The 15449-nt window shown below is 36.0% G+C and overlaps 1 protein-coding gene across 4 annotated transcripts in view; it reads left to right on the plus strand.

The window, feature by feature from the left end:
* Window positions 1-15449, plus strand: part of DCC (DCC netrin 1 receptor) — a 1203097-nt gene that overhangs the window by 558979 nt on the left and 628669 nt on the right. The window lies entirely within an intron of this gene.

Genomic DNA, 15449 nt, shown 5'->3' on the forward strand with positions numbered 1-15449 from the left:
ATATCTGGCCTTGAGTAATCTAAAATTTAATTGGATGAAAATATGGCATCTGTACCAATAAATAGCTGTTGATTTCCAAATGAGTGTCAATGAGACTAAGATCTATGCAATAGCAACAAAGAAAATAGAAAAAATGTGTTCGATTTGAGTTTAGAAGTTTGAGTTGCATTCTTATATTTTAACTGTGCACTCAGCAAATACTTACTGAGTGCCTACCATGTACCAGGCAACAAGGATTCAATGTTGAGCAATTCCAACCATGGCTCAGCCCTCATGAGTTGGAAAAGAGCAAACTAATTGAACACAGGGCTGGAGGGCAGAGGGAGGCACAGCTGGTGAGGTACATAGGGAAATATAAAGTCACGCTTAAGAACTCAGTGAGAAGACTAGTTGGGATAGAACATATTGTTATTAATGAAGAATTATCAGAAACAAGAATTGCTAGTAATTGATTTTATAAAACCTCCTAAAACATAGCTCACTATGTTACATATCAGGTAAGAAATTTGGAAAATATTGATATGTTATGAGATTCCTAGGTTTAAGCTTAAAATTAGGTTAACCCTTTATAAATTTACTAATGAGAAATTATCTTGAAGATACGCATATTACTCATAGGTGGCCTCAGATTGATGAACTCTGTTGCATCTTAATAGCTGGTTCTATATCTAAGACTCAGTAGCAATTTTCCAAAAGGGCAAACTGTGATTACAATAACATATCAGTATGTGTCTCAAATACTGTTCTGATGTAGAAGTATCTGTACCTCACTTTAAATACTGTCTCAAATCCCCACATTCTGAGGCTGAGAAGAATGAAATATGTAAAAAGATTTTGCTTCAAAGCAAGCAAACTTTGATTCAAAGCTAAGTCATAAAACCTGGCAAAATGTAAGATACATCCAGCTGTTTTAAACATAGGCTCTTGATCTTCTCTTCCTTGAAAAGCTGAATGATTTTAAAATATCAATATTTAGACAACCTTTGAGAACCAGAGTTCTAGTTACAGAACCAATATAAATCAGTGTAAATGACTTAAAATTAATAAGACTCAATAAATAACAAGGTAGCTTATTATTATAAGCAAAAGAAATAATTTAACATTCAAATTAATGCTCAAATTTAGTTGGTCAGATTTTTGCAGTTTTGGGGTTTTCATTGACTCCTGTCTTACCATAAATCCCTAGGCCTGTTTTTAAGCTCCTCTGTTAAGAACCCTGGTGGTAAGTGTTGCCTGGTGAACTCTATTTTCTCCTAGACAGGCAGCTTCCTTAGGGTGGTGATAGGGAGTGTTTATAATTTGCTTCTCTAGTTTCAGTGTCTGATGTATCTATTACATTAGTTTTGTTAAATTATGTCCTGAATGAATTATATAAATTACGTCGTGAATGAATGACATGGATGAATGTAAGTTCTGGTAACATATTAGGTTGTTTAAACATGGAATCACAAAGTAATGTATTTTTATAAATGATAGAAGCCTTGGGATCAACCGTTTTCATTTTTGAGATTCAGAAATTGAAGCCCAATAATTAGTCTGTTACTTCTGTTTAATTTTTAGCCATATCTCTTGCTCACATGCATTTTTTTTTTTACTGTCTTCCATACTACCACATTTTTATACCAATATAACCTAAGCAAAATCATGACCTGTTGAATACAATAAATTCTTCAATGAATTTAGCCTGCTTAAGTTTCCTTGTTTTTTGTTCCCTGCTTTCAAGGCCAGACTTCCTTACTCTCTGTGTTCCCCCTGCCCTGGTAAACAACCTTCCTGCCAGTCCTTATCTCTAGAGCTCGCATTTCACATCTGCTACCCACTCTGTGAATTACCCCTCCCATTGCAAAGGCTATTCCCGCTGAAACTGATCTTCCTTCCTTCCCACTGGTATAACTGCATTCCTGCACTTTTCAAGTTAGCCAACCAGGTTTAGCTTAGATTGTGTGATCAACTCCATTCAATGGAGGTAAGACACAGTAACAGAGACAAGCTGTGTTAGAGATAATAACAACCCCTGCTTTCTTCTGTTCAGGTGTACTCTCATGACAACCAGACCTCTGAGGGGTAACTGCCTGCAGGAGCAAATTTGCCTTGCTGAGATAATCTATGTTCGAGTGCTATTTCTTTTGCAGCACCAAAGATTTATTTCTAACATCACCTAAACATTTTACTTGGAAACTGAGGTTTGTTCTTAACACGACACTTTTCCCCTTAAACTATACTCAACCTTCAATAGGTTCTGTTCATTACACATTAAAATATAGCTAGACTTTCTCCTTCTATCCATCCCAACTCCTACCTTACTTGTCTATTTCCTTTTGCCTTGACTGCTGTTAAGTTTTTGTCTGAGACTCCTGCTTCCACTCTTGTATTCACCACCACCTCCTCAAACTATTTTCTGTATAGCAGCCAGAATGGTCTTCAGGACTTGTAAATCTGATCATGTCATTTCCTTGCTTAAAATCCCTTACTAATGTCTCAATGTTGTTGAAATAAAATGCAGACTGAGTAAGGTGGTATGTGGCATCTAAATTACCTACCCTGCTGATAGCTCCAGGTTAATCTTTTTCCATGTTCCTCTTGGCCCACTGATCATCAAAGCTCATGTTCTACTAAAACATGCTTCTTTTTAATAAATAAATCTTAATGCTGTAATACTTCTTTTTAAGTTAATAGCTATTCATATCAGGAAAGGTCATAAACAAGCTTGAAAGCAATGTTGTTGCTGATTCTATAAAAACTGCGTAAGTACCCTGACACTTGAGGCTTAAAGCTGTTCTGAAGGAATAATTTACTTCCTACCACACATACCTGCAGCCAGATTTTGACCCCCCAAAGAAGCAGGGTAGAAATATATCTGACTTCCCAAGTTTCCCCTTTCTACATCTTTCTTCTCAGTCTAAGTGTCATGTGATATAACTGGACCCAGGAGAATGTCCCCACAACTGAAAGGTTTTCATGAAGAATGATTTACTATTCTCCAATATACTGACATTTTTTACAGCCCAGTGATTGTTGCAGAGTGAGTACACAACAAAATGTGTTGAGATAAAAGATCGTTTCTGGCTTTTGTGGTGAGCTTTTATTCTTGTGAGTTTGAGACACATTTCAAAACTATAAACTTTAGCATCAAAATTCATCATTTCTCTTTGAGTGGCTATTGTATCAGGTTATTCTAGGTCAGGTTATCAGCAATTCGGTAATTCTTAAACAAGTTTTGATTTTCCCAGAATCTCAGTAGAGAAGGCTGAAAATCACACAAGTTATGCAGTTACACAGAAATATTTTGGTTTTCCATTTTCATTGTGCAAAGGTGCTGTATGCAAATGCATTTTATTAGCTCCAATTTTCCCCCAGTAGGTACTTCCAAATTCAAATTAAAATTATATAGATTTACCAGAAGTCTTTAATCTAAATTACTATTTCTGTTGGGGTTTCTTGCTTCTAATTTTGCAAAATGGATTTTATGGGGAGGAAAAATATATTAAAATTATGAGAGGAAACAATTGACTCCTTTTGATATATTTGATGTGAATCTTAGCTATTACCAAATTAGCTTCAATGAATTATATAGTATAGAATAAAGGCTTGAGCAGACATTAGTCTTTCTGCTGCCTCCTTGTATTGAAAACTTGTTTCATTTAGCTTTCTTCTTTTTTTTTTTTTGTCTCTCTCTACATATTTTGAATATAGCACTCAGGCACATGTTTTTGGCAGGGAAAAAATCACTTATATTGAGAAGAGAGGGTGGTCCTATGAAACAGATGTAGAGTAATACATATTGCCAGAGAACCTCAGAAGGGCTATTTACAGCCACATAAAGGTGAAACTTTACATTATTATACCTAATATAGTGCCTGGTATGTATTCAATGACTTCTGCTGATAAGAAAAATAGGAACTTGGGTTAATAGATTGTCAGGTAGAAGATAATTTAAGCCTTTGGATAACACGCTCAATTAAAAGTTTGAAACAAAACCCAATAAATTGTTTCAATGACCTTTGAAACTAATAAGAAAATGTCCTGCTAAATTTTCTCTTCATGAAAATCTTTGTTGTTAGGACTTTGTAATGTTTCGTTCAGAAAATATGCTGGATGTGAATTCTGTATTCCTACCTTGGAATTCTGAAATCCAGAAGAGTGAATCATTTTCTGAAAAGTATTGCATTTAAATATAACATAGCACAACTTGTTACATAATGTGATATAACATGTTAATATAGCAGAAACATTTTACTAATTATTTCTTTATTAACTTGGGTATTAATATTTATTGAATGCTCCTGTGTATCTAGGGAATAATAACAAAAGATAGGAGTCATAGATACCCCCTTCGTGAAAATCACATTATTTCTGTAGCTAAAACACGCAAGACTTGCAATACAATTTTTAAAAAGAACAGTATCAGGCTCTCTTATGAAGTTGAAAAACAAAATATTTTCAAACTCCTTACTGCTTCCCATCATTTACTGATTTATTTGCCATCTCCAAAAACATGTTGTGGTCTTTAGATTCACTGCTTTTTGCACATGTTTCTCCGTCCAGAATGTTCTTTTGTATCTTGGGCACCTGGTGAACTCCCATTCTTTAATCAAGACCCAGCCATAGTCCACCATTTTTGAAGCTGTTTTTTGATTATTGATTTTGCAACAGGCATCACTGAGGATTATTCTACCTTTGCCCCACCAGTATCTTTCATTTTTATCATGGTGCATTATTCTTTATCTTTTCCTTTCCTACTAGGCTATGAGCTTTTAGAGGAAAGAAACTGATACTGTTCATCATTGTATTCCTCAGGCAATTACGATGATGCCTGGCACATATGAGGCATTCAATAAATGCTGAGTGACTCTAGTACTCTGGATTCTCCAGAAACAGAACACACACACAATATAAATATGCATTTATAATATTTTTATATTAATATATATTTAAGTTATATTCATATATTTTATTTAGTGTATAAGAGCTATCCATCTGTTTGGAAAGATAGAGACAGAAAGACAAAGAGATTGATTGCAAGGAATTGACTCACATGGTTCTGGATGCTAAGAAGTCCTAATATGTTTAATTGGCAAGCTGGAAACCCAGGAGACATGATGGTATGGTTCCAGTTAGAATCTAAAGACCTTACAACCAGGGGAGTTGATGGTGAAAGTTCCAGTTCAAGTCTGAGTTGAAAGGCAAGAGAAGACTAATGCCCCAGCTCAAGCAATAAGACAGAAAATGATTTTTTTTTTTATTCTGCCTTTTGTTCTATTCAGGCTTTCAATGGATTGGATAAAGCCCATCCACATTGGGGAAAACATTGTCTTATTCAGTCTATTGATTTAAATGTTAATTTCATCCAGAAACACCCTCATAGACACATCCAAAATAACGTTTGGCCAAAAGGCTGGGGTGCCCCGTGGCTCAGTCAAAGTGATATATAGAAATAGTCACCACCCTGACTGAGTGAATGAATCAGTGATCTGGGAATTCCAATTAATTAATGCAATCAATGCAGGTAGCAGTGTATGGAAGGAGAACCTAGATAAAGTAGGGAAAGGGTTGTGACTGGGGCGTGATGAAAAACAGAAGATGATACCAACTTAAAGACTTTGCTTTTCTGCTTTTGAAGGTTTTGCTTGTCCTGAATTGTGCATACTTTCAAGAAGGCCCAACAAATATCAGCCATATTCACAATGAACTTTTATGAGTGTTGCAACCATTCATTAGCCATGTGTAATGAGATTTTTAGCTTAATAGAAAGCCTCAGTCTGAATTCTGTAAAACTATTCATTATTATTGATTATAAACCAATCTCAGGTTTTTGTAATAAGAATTTTATCTGCAGAATAGAGAATTAAAATTATTGTCAAAGCTTGTGGAGATAAACATGTCTTCATGAAATCAATATTCTCATGAGACGTTGCTTGCAATTTTCACTGAATATAAGGCACTGACTAGAGTATTAAAAACATTAGGAAAGTTTCCTTTTGTGTTTTTAAAGATATGCTTGTTATAGAAAAAATGAGAAATATAATTTTCCCTCATTTTAAACTAAACATTTTAAAAAACGTTTACTAACATAATTTTCTATGGATTTATATAATTCTATGTATAGTGGATATAATTTGCTTAACAAATTATCAATTGTGAAATTAGCCTATTTTATATTTTTTACTATTTTAAATAACAATGTTAAATGCATATGTAACTTTCTTCTTTGTATTCTTCTGTATGTATTCCAAGAAGAAAAATTAATGGGCTAAATTTGTTTTGAGACAGAGTCTTATTCTGTGGCCCAAGCTGGAGAGCATTGGTGCAGTCTTGGCTTATGACAACCTCAGCCTCCTGGGTTCAAGTGATTCTCATGCATCAGCCTCTCGAGTAGCTGGAATTACAGGTGCACACAGGCACGCTCTGCTCATGTTTTAATTTTTAGATGGGTGGAGGTTTCACCTTGTTGACCAGGCTAGTTTCAGACTCTTGACCTCAGGCGATTCACCCAATTGGGCCTCCCAAAGTGCTGGGATTACAGGTGTGAGCCACTGGGCTCAGCCATGGTTAAATTCTTATGCAGATTTTCAACTCACTTTACTAATGTTGTGTATCAATTCACACTTTCAGAATTATTGTTAATTATCATTTTAAGAATTTGCAACACGGATAGGCTAAGGTCCTATATCATTTTTGTTACCTTTTCAGTTTTGATTACTAGTGAATATTTGTCTACATTAGAAATTTAAAGAATTTCTATAGAAAATCTTAAAGTAAAACATTCAAATACTCAACTCCTAACTGATCTACATATTAAGTCTACATTTGGCTTAATGCGTACTCACAGTTAACCTGTTTCAGTCACCAAAGATGCCAGCAGAGCTAAGATGAAAGGTAATTGCCACTATACATGATTTGCTATTTAGTCTCTTCTATAAGAAGGACTTCATTCTAACTTTCCTTTAAAGCAACGGCATTGATGTCCATATAATTTGATTAGATTTTAAGAAGAATCGAGAAAGACAATACTAGGTGAGTTTGCGGAAGAGGTGGTAAAACTCTATTACTTAACCTTGTGCTTAGATATTATAAAATAACTCGAATGGATGAAATAGTTATTAAAATGCTATCTAGAACAATGCTTCTGCAAACTGCCTTTGTTGATCCTATAGTTAATCAAAGACATTGATGGGCCAAGCTAACTCATACTTGTCTGATGGCTGATAATGAAATCAAGAGGAGCAGACCTGTTAGTACATGATGTAGTCTGATAGCCACCTCTAGGGAAAAGCTGGGTGGGGGCTGAAATCGAATTCTGGATTTACTGGGTGATTGTGTGCAATGCCTTTATAAAATACATTCCCTCAGAGACAGCAACATTTCCTAATTATTATAATGGCAAAATGTGAACTACCCAAAGTCCTGAGGATGTTACTAAGAAGGATGATTCTGGAGAATTCTCAATACTCCATGGCCTTGAAGGCCAGCCAAGAAATAACCTAGGATTGCTCCTAGGTGAGATTATGGTAGACCAGCCTTTAAACTGGCTCTTGGTCAGTCCCCACATGGCCGTCTGGTTCTAGGTCTCATGTATAGTCAGCCTTTCACTGCTTCAAGGATCTGGGATGGTGCCAACACTACAGAGGATGTTGTATTGGACAAACCCAAATGACGATTTCGAGAAACACTTACTTGCTTGCATTTCTCCTTGACTATTTTTGGCCTAGGGCAAAACCTCATTGTGTGCTGCTAAGCTTTCAGAGCTGGACACACTGAGTGTAATCTGCCTATATGATTTTTCTTTTCCTCTGACATCCTTCAGAAATTCAGTCATTCGGCCATGTGATTGTTTCTTATAAGATCACCCACTGGGCAAACATAGTTGGCACCTACCAGGCACATTTACCAGGGCTTTGTTTGCACCATACAACAATTGCTCTTCAGCCAGCCACGTGGGAGTCTGTAATTTTGCCAATGAAAATGAAGCAGAAATAAAAAGGGGTGGGAGAGAGGAAAGAGAGATGATAGCTTGCAGAGGGACATGGCATGTATGGGCCGAAATGAGCTTCTAACAAATTCCCTGCATATCCTTTATTGGTCTTCTGGCTGCTTTTTGAAAAGGACTAATTCTAGAGGACTTCTCTTTGGATTGCCTCTATTCTCTGCCCTTTGGCTAATTTGAGACTTAAAAAGGGCAAAGGAGGTCTGGCTTTGAAGGGATGTAACCTTCAGCCTTTAATTTGGAGCAAACAAAGCATTTACAGCAGCTCTGCTCTGGCAGTTGCCGAGTATTACCACACTGCTGAATATTTAAAAGCAAGGCGTGTTTCCAACCCCAAGGTCTGTCCCCCAATTGATAAGTCTCTTTTTATTAAATGAACTTTAATTACTTAATAATTAGACCTTCCACAGGAGAAGATGTGGATCCTGATAGTCTGCCAACAAGGCTACAGGGCAAGTCGGAAGAATGTGCCATTTTCAGATTAGAATTTAAAAGAAGGAACAGGCCCATTCTGGGGGTGTGTGGGTGGAGGAGAGACCTCCCTAGAGGTGGCAAATCTTGGCATAAACCTGGACTGTGAAATGCCTTATTTCCGCTTTTGCTTGAAAACTAAAGTAGTTTAGAATTAAATGAATGAGAGTACATGTCGAAGATATTCCAACTTGCTGACTGGATCTGATGGAAAGATTTCTCGTCGTCTATGCAGTGTCTGTATGCTTGGGTGGAAGGGTAGGGAGAGACTATTGTTCTCATTTTAATTCTGAGAGCCTAACACTTTCGATGTCCCTACAGATTTAGCAGCTTTCCATTCATTGCCATGGTGATTTTTTACCTCACTATTTTTTAGCATCACAAAGGAAAAACCCAAATGAAAAATGTTTGCTGCTTTTGCTATTAACATTTCTACTGCCTGTGACAGCAAACATTTGGGCTGTGCCTAGCTTCTGAGGAAGTATGTATTGGTCTGAGGAGATTGATGGCCACATCCATTGCACAGGCTGTCCCAGCAGCCTTGAGACCACTGATAACTTTGTTCCTGAGGACAGTGATGGGAAGGGAGGATGAGGAAATCCCATTCAAAATGTCTGTTTTCCAGTTGAACTGTATATTGGCTTATACAATATTTTCATGAGTGCCTTACTCATAGCCTCGCTACCGCTCACTCCCCAACTATCTTCAAATGAAAGGGTTTTTTTAGCCTTAGCTTTTTTCCATTTTCCTAAAACAATCACTGCTTTTCCCTTCTCTTATTTTATTCTTTATTTTTTAAAGACAGGGTCTCTCTCTATTACCCAGGCTGGAGTGCAGATGCATGATCACAGCTCATGCAGTCTTGAACTGCTGGGCTCAGGTGATGCTGCCGCATCAACTTCCTGAGTAGCTAGGAATACAGGTGTGCAACTCCACATCTGGCTAATTAAAATAATTTTTTTATAGAGACAGAATCTCTCTATCTTGACCAAGTTTGTCTTGAATGCCTGTCCTTAAGTGATCCTTCCACCTTGGATTCCCCAAGTGTTGGGATTAGATGCATAAGCCACCACTCCAAGGCTCCTTTAACCTTTTACACTTTCCTAGTTATTGCTAGTCTTTCCTAAACCTTCCAATATTTAGGATTTGGAATATTTGTCTAAACTGACTATCTTAATGATATATATTTTTCATTCAACGTATATTTGATGGCCAAGTATTTGCCATATACCATGCTTAGTGCTAACATGATAGAATAAGATAGATTCAACCCTGATTTGTGGAATTTACAAATTAGCCTTGATGATGGCTATCAAATAAATTCCAGTTAATTAATTACATTGAAGTAAGTGCTAGAAATAAAACCTGTAGGACAGCTGGTTCTAACTGGGAGAAAGCCACCATGAGGTAATGAGAATGGATAAATAATAAATGTTCTAGGAACAAATTGGGGTTACAGCTCTTTAACAGGCATTGAGGAACACTTAACAAAGCAACACATATAAGTAGACTCCTAATGAATCCTTTTAGTGTTAAAATTAGTGTTACAGAACAGTGGAAGATCCTTTACAGGAATCAAAATAAACAAGGTGAGATCCATTTCTCTATGGTAGTTTCGTAATGGTGCTGAATCTCTTGCTAATAGCACACAATGCTTCCTATTCAACTATGATTAGAACTGTTGACATCAGTATAATTTTTGAGGCTGAAGCCCAGGTACTTTTACTGTGTATCAATCACTTATAAAATTTGAATTAAAGCTGTCTTTATCATTTATAAGGAGATTAAACAGAGCTTCCATATGTGTCTGACTTTTCCATATGTAAAACAAAATGTTCTTTCCTTTTTACAGTTTCTCACTAATAGGTTCTGATCTTTGTTAATGCATGGAGATCCAAATAATGTGGAAATCTGTAGGTTGGCTTATGTGGGACACTTCCAGCAAGACCAGGTGTTCCTCTATTTAAAGCTGCCATAGCACCTTGGGCCAGGCTAGGTATGAAGGTAGGAACTTTGAAATCCATTATTAAAAACAACCTTTTCCTCGGCTAACAGTATAAGCATTCCAAAATCACCAAAAATCCTTTGTGTGCTATTTTGAATAGTGCAGTACGTCTATAGGAATTCAATGTGAGGCGGAATGTACTTACTAAACAACCAACTGTACTCAGTACAGTACGGCTACTTGTGGGTTGAGTGAAGAGTATTGACATATAAAATAAAGTCCTTTTGAAATATTTTAATTTATGTCAGATAAATAAAATATTTTAAGAAGTATAATAATTCAATACTAAACCTTTAAAAATAGCAATCATGGGCTGGGTGCAGTGGCTGTGATCCTGGCACTTTGGGAGGTCGAGGCGGGCGGGGGTATCATTTGAGGTCAGGAGTTCGAAATCAGCCTGGCCAACATGGTGAAACTCCGCCTCTCCTGAAAATACAAAAATTAGCTGGGCTTGGTGGCACGCACCTGTCATCCTAGCTACTTGGGAGACTGGGGCGGGAGAGTCACTGGGACTGTGGGGAGACAGAGGCTGCTGTGAGCTGAGATCGCACCACCCTACTTCATCTTGGGCGACAGCGTAAGACTCTGGCTAAAAAAATATGACAACATAATAATCCTACTATAAACATTTGAAAGAGTTTGGTACCAGTTCCATCTAAAAGGTGGAGATAATAATAGTACTGCCTTTAAAGAGCCATTGTGGGGATTAAATAAGGTCATTTATAAAGGTGCTTAAAATGGTACAAATAATAAAAGTGAATCTGTTCCCAAAGTCATCTAACTAATTAATGAAGTAGAGAAGTGACTCCAGGTAATCTCATTATTCCAAACTGCTACAGAGTATGTTGGAAAGTGACAGAGCCAAAGCTCAAACCCAGCTTTCAAAATTGGGATGTCTTCAATACTCTATTTAATAGAGTCACATAGAACCTCCACCAATATTTGTGTATTTTTTTCTTTCAGTAAATATTTGATACACTTTACAGAAATAAAATACAGAAAACATCCACACGAATGTACATATACTTTCAAGCTTTTATTTATACACCCAACTTTTTATAGTATATGCAAATTATGAGTACTATAAAAATTTAAAAGGTAGGATGATGATTTCCAGTAAGTAAGACTAGGAAAAAAGGGAGAAATTTTTGACTCAGTGCCTGAAGCACGACTAGAGATTTGATAGGAGAGACGGTGTTCCTTTTTAGAGGAAAGTTCATGAGAAATACAGCCAAGAAGAAACCATGTTTAGGACATCTACAAGGTCAATAGATCTGAGAACTGTTTTGCAGAAGTTGTGGAAAATGAGCCTGAAAGGCACATGGTGCTAGATGCCTGGGCACGTATTTAAAAAAACCCTTTGCCTGTTTTGGGGCAAAAGACAATGCCAGAACATTTGGGGAACTTCACGATTTCCTGAGTGAAGCAAAAACTTTGGTGGTGTGGGAGCACTGATGTTTTGACTATGTTTGAAATGCGTTTGAGTGAGAAAAACAGAGATAGGAAGACCATTGCTGCTGTGATTACAATGGATCAGATGTGGCCTAATGAGTCTGAACCAGGCTTTTTCCATGAATGGGCTCTTGTTAAGCAGGTAGCTATTTTTCACAAGGATCTAGTGAAAATTATACCTGTATCCCTCTCTGAATGAAGCATGGGAATCGTTTGTATTGCATTAGAACATTAAATGACTTTTCTGAAAATACAGCATTTCATACATATGAGTTAGAGTGAGTTTATTGTTCATTACTAGATATTACATGCCTTGAAGCTGTAGTACTAAGTTGATAGTCTATAACTTCTTCTTTTAAGACTGTTGTGGATTGTTACACTACCATAAGATGTAACTGCTAAAATTTGGCACAGTATTGGGACCATTAATTTAAGCCGTATACAACCTTATAAACTTAGAATTGCTTTTGAATGTATAGAGTTTCCCTTTTAGAGACAAAAAGAAAAGACTACACATCATGTTTTTAATTTCTCACTCTGACAAGTAATCAACAATGTGAAATTTTCAAGCATTGCATTGTTAACTTTTAAACAGGTTGCAGTTCTGACCCCAGTTTATTAAGATTTGAAATCATCATAGAGTATATGCAGAATAGTAACCAATTCTATTAAGTCTAATTATATTAATATGCAATCCCTGGCTTTGTATCTAATTCTTCCAGGTAGATGTTTATATAGAAAACCAATTGTTGAGTATCAATTTGAATTATTGCTTCATTTTACATATTCTAGGCTCAGAACCTACTTGAAAATATGTTTTTTGAATGGAATAGATATTAGTGTGTAAAATAGATGTTTTATTTGCTATTTTATTATTTCTTTTTTTTGAGACAGGGTCTCACTCTGTCGCCCAGGCTACACTGCAGTGGCACAGTCTCAGCTCACTGCAACCTCTGTCTCGGAGCTCAGGTGATTCTCCCACCTCAGCCTCCTGAGAAGCTGGGACCACAGGTGTGTGACACCACACCTGGGTGATTTTTAAAAATTTCTTGTAGAGTTGGGTTTTGTCATGTTACCCAGGCTGGTTTCAAACTCCTGGGCTCAAGTGATTCTCCCACCTTTGCCTCCCCAAATTCTGGGATTATAGGTGTGAGCCACCATGGATACATGGTTTAAATGTTTTCAGTTTATCCAATGTGTATAACTTCTAAAGAACCATAAATCTGAATATATAAATGTCCAGATTGTTAAAATTAACTTAAAATTTTATTCTCACCTACATGTATTAAATGTATAACTTCTGTATATTAGAAAACTGTTCCTGACTGTATTTCCTTAACTATAAAATATAATACTAGGGATGACAACCAAGAAAACTATTAAATAAAATTTGTTTAAAACTCATTGCCCTACATAAGCCTCACATCTATCACTACTCATTGCAGTTGTGCTTTGTGTGTTACCTACAGATCATGCTCTGTTTAAGTACATGCCTTAAATCCGTATCTGAGCCAATCTGTAGTAGATTATGTACTTCTTTGGAATAGACGCAAAACTATACACTGCAGATGGTCTGGAAACTGGATTTTGAGCAATAAGCCTGGGTTCAAGTTAACTAATTCCTTTTGTTCTTCACCCAGTGTAGATGTGGCACAGACACAGATGAGTTTTTCTAACTGAAAAAGAATGAAATTAGGCAAGTGGCTGGCGCCCCCTTTAGGTAATCTGTAGTGTTTATCCAGGTAGCCTCATGGATGCAGATTTCAGAGCCTTAGTTTAAGAATCAGATGAGTAACTTTATAATCTATATGTGAAGAACAAATTTATATTTGCATCAGTATTAAGGTTTCTGCATGGTATAGCATTAATCATTCGTACAAAGAACAATCTTAATATATCTAGGATTGCTGGTCTATTTCTGTGGATATAGCTATAATGAATGATATCCTTTAGCAGCTTGTACCTAAGCCATATGTAATTTTGGTCTAATTTCATAGATTCAGTTAATTTGTGGTCCAAAAAACTCTAATCCCTAAAAGAGACATAAAATTTCACCTTCACTTAGGGAAGAAAGTGAAATAGCATCTCTATGGCCTTGCTTATTGTCTCTCATCTTAAATTATGAGTTGGCCTAGCCATTTTACCTTTGCCCTTTTGGCCACAGAAAAATTTTTATCAGGTTGTGGGAAAAATTAGGATTATGAAAATTAATAGACCCAAATTAAAACTTCACACAGTGGAATTTTGTTCACTAAATGTTAATGAGAAAATAAAGGTTTCTTGACAAAATTTAAACTTGGACCTGAGGAATGTTGACTTAAATCTATAAAATCAACATCACAGTAACATAAAATATGATTAGTAAAACTTGACATGAACCCCAGACTGATGAATGGATCAAAGTTCTTTGTGACATGTGCATACAGTTAAAACAATTCTGGCATGACTCAAATGAAAATAGAAATATCAGAATTTAACTGGGATGAATAGCAACCATAAATAATGATTAAAATTTTTGAATTTTCTCTAACAAATAAAATTGCCAATGGTTTTTCAATGGCATAATTGATAACCATAGATTTCTTTGTAATCATTTGAAAAAAAAAACACAAAAATTTCATGGTCAAAAATTAGGATCACAAATATCCTCTTGTTCATAAAAGGGGGTTTGAGATAGAAAGGTGAAAATATCTTCTACCCATCTCATGTACAATGTCATAGTGGAGAAGTCTTCTCTCTCAGCATGCTTACGCTTGGTAATGGCCAGTTTATTTCTTCTCTTTTTTCCTTATATTTACTTCATCTTTCATATTAATGCATGTTTTTCGCACGTTATTTTATATGAACAAAGTGACCATGTGAATTAGACATTACCCCATTTCATGGCCCAAAGAAATGAAACAAATTTCCAAAGTATTCATATACAATAGGTGGCCCAACTATGCTAAAAACACAAGCTATTCTAATTCCAGCTTTTAGGTCTTTTTCACTACTCCACAGCCATACCTGGCAAATGTGGATGGACATTTATCTTAAGCAGTCAAGCCTAAAAGACAGTCCTTTGTTATTATAATTGATGGTTCATGTTACTCCTAATTGGTGGTCATGTCATGACCAGTTCTTCATGAATCTTCATGGCTTCATAATCCTTTGTCCAAAGTGGAGTTAACAGGAATTCTGTCCATAGGACCAGGATTCGGAAGAACAAGTTTCTGTCTGTAGGATTGTAACCTAAAAACTGAACTAGATGTGGAATTTCACTTTTTTATTTACCGATAGTAACAACATAGTAAACTTCTAGAGATGCATGGCACATCTTCATTATTTTTTAGCCTCTGACCATACTGTTGTGCCAGACAGAAAGTGTGGCAAAGTGTGAAGAGCAAATGGGATGATACTTGAGTAAATACCTTGTAAAATACAATTTTCTATAAAGAATACAATGTGTGATTCTTTTTCTTTCTTTCTTTCTTTCTTTCTTTCTTTCTTTCTTTCTTTCTTTCTTTCTTTCTTTCTTTTTTTTTTTTTTTTTTTCTT

This window comes from Sapajus apella, unplaced genomic scaffold (assembly GCF_009761245.1).
Source record: "Sapajus apella isolate SASKATOON/1434 unplaced genomic scaffold, GSC_monkey_1.0 scaffold109, whole genome shotgun sequence".
Taxonomy (NCBI): domain Eukaryota; kingdom Metazoa; phylum Chordata; class Mammalia; order Primates; family Cebidae; genus Sapajus; species Sapajus apella.